This window comes from Ailuropoda melanoleuca, chromosome 1, assembly GCF_002007445.2.
Source record: "Ailuropoda melanoleuca isolate Jingjing chromosome 1, ASM200744v2, whole genome shotgun sequence".
NCBI classification, from domain to species: Eukaryota; Metazoa; Chordata; class Mammalia; order Carnivora; family Ursidae; genus Ailuropoda; species Ailuropoda melanoleuca.
In genome coordinates, this window is record NC_048218.1 from 7552376 (window position 1) to 7554933 (window position 2558).

The 2558-nt window shown below is 34.2% G+C and overlaps 1 protein-coding gene across 2 annotated transcripts in view; it reads right to left on the reverse strand.

The window, feature by feature from the left end:
* Nucleotides 1-2558, reverse strand: part of DYRK1A (dual specificity tyrosine phosphorylation regulated kinase 1A) — a 155933-nt gene that overhangs the window by 135323 nt on the left and 18052 nt on the right. The gene's annotated exons all lie outside the window — the stretch shown is intronic.

The following is a 2558-nucleotide window of genomic DNA, read 5'->3' on the forward strand; positions in this document are numbered from 1 at the left end:
AAAAAAAAAAAAAAAAAAAAAAAAAAAAAAAAAAAAAAAAAAAAAAAAAAAAAAAAAAAAAAGTTAGGTGTCTGCCTTGGGCTCAGGTCACCATCCCAGAGTCCTGCGTTGAGCCATGCATCATGCTCCCTGCTCAACAGGGAGTCTGCTTCTCCCTATCTCTCTGCTCATTCTCTCACTCGCTCACTCCCTCTCCAATAAGTAAATAAATTCTTTTTTAAAAATTGCTTAGAACAGTTCCTGGCATTATAGTAAGGATTCAATAAGGAACTCTTACAAATTTAAAAACAAAACAAAACAAAACAACCAACTACATAAAAAAAAACTAAGAGAAATACCAGCAGAGAACAGTAAAAGAAAATGCACAGAACATATGAATAATATGGAACATATTCAGTCTCACTAATATTCAAAGAAATACAAATAAAATATTAAGTTGTATCTATCAGACTGGCAAACATTTTTTAAATACCCAGGATTTTAGAGTATGGGAAAATTCTGATGTATAGCTGGGAGAAGCATAAATTGTACTTTAAAAAGATATTTGAGGGGTGCCTGGGTGGCTCAGTCAATTAGGCATCTGCCTTCAGTTCAAGTCATGATCCAGGGGTCCTGGGATCAAGCCCCATGTCAGGCTCTCTGCACAGCGGGGAGTCTGCTTCCACCTCTGCCCCTCCCCCTGCTCATGCTTGCACTCACTCTCTCTGAAATAAATAAATAAAATCTTTAAAAAAAAATAAAAAGATATTTGAAAATATGTATCAAAAATCTGTAAAAATGTACATATCCTTAAATTCAACAACTGCAACTTTGAGGAATTGACCTAAGGCAATAAATCAAAGAGGAACACAAAGACTACACAATAATGTTCACTTAAACATTATTTATTAATTAGCAACAACGGGGAGTAGGTTAAATAGTAACTGATTTGTCGAATACTAATTAGCCATGAAAAATACTATAAAAGAATATTAATGATGAGAAATGTTTAAATTTTGAAAACTATATAAAGTAAGTAAAATATGACCCCAATTTTGTTTCTTACATATGGTCTGCAGGAGCCATACGCACATAAAGTAACAGACAATATATGTATATATATACCAAAAATTACAATGATTATTACCTGAATGTGAAAGGATTACTGCTGATTTTCACTTTCTTCTTTATAGAAGTTCTATCTGAACTTGATTTATTTCTAAGGAAAAATAGGTAAACTGGATTGTGGTGGTGATAACTGCACAACTATGTGAGTTCCATAAAAACTCAAAATTTACTCATAAAATGCATAAATTTTATGGTGCATAAATTATATTTCATAGAATAGTTGTGTATGCATGCACGCACACATGCACACACAACTTATAAAAAAGAGGAGGGCTTGGAAAAGTCCCTATTCTCAAAGAAAGAAAAACATTATGAACATGTCTCATATTAATGGGAAAAAAAGAGAGCTTAAGTATTTCAGTTATCTTTGAACAATAGATCTGCATGACTACAATAAGATATCTTTCTACTATATTCAGATAAAAGTGATGTTATATAATCATTTCAGAACTATGAAAAAGCAAAATGTTTATTTTGAGCTAACTTGGTTCCCAGAAAAAAAAAACAACCACCACCTTTACCCANCAACAACCTTTACCCATCACATTTTTTCCCTACTAACCTGCTCCTGGAAATGCTCTCTGCCTAATTCTGAGTCCAAATGGGAGGCCACAAAGTTGCATAATCCTAATGCCTAATAAATAAAACAGCCCTTCAACACAAATTTTAAATTACATAAATGAGATTAAATTTGAATTGACTGTAACTCTGATAATACAAGCATAATATAAAATTTGAGACATTAACACGTAATTTGAGAAGACATGTCAATTTCTCAAATACAGGAGAAATTCAAGAAAATGCAAGCCCCTGGGGTGCCTGGGTGGCTCAGGTGGTTAAGCATCTGCCTTTGGCTCAGGTCATGATCCCAGAGTCCTGGGATGGAGCCCCTCATCACCTGCTTCTCCCACTCCCTCTGCTGCTCCCCTTGCTGTGCTCTCTCACTCTCTGTCAAATAAATAAATAAATCTTAAAAAGAAAAGGAAAAGAGAGGAGAAGAAAGGAAAAGAAAATGCAAGCCCCAAATATGCATAGATAGTATGGTAATAATTGGATGGGGAGATAATGCTAATAATAAAAAGTGCGATGTACACAACCCGCACTCCATGTATTATGAGGTATTATTACCATCATTATGCTTCTTATTCTCCATAGGAAGAAACTGAGATTTGGAGTTTGTACTTTGTTCTGATGGTTAGTTCGGTATTAATGTATTTATATCATACGCCCAAATCCCTTCTATTTTCCTTTCTTTTCATTGCGTCTTGAAGTGAAGACGTATGCCCTACTGATTCCCCTACTTAAAAACATCACAGAAATTTAATTAGTAACTTTTTCCCCCCACCTTCCTCTTCTCCAAGAATCTGATTTGAATTAATGTGCTTTCACTCCCCATTAATAACTATGAAGCAAACAGCAACTTTCTTCTGCTTTTATTTTCCTGGTTATTG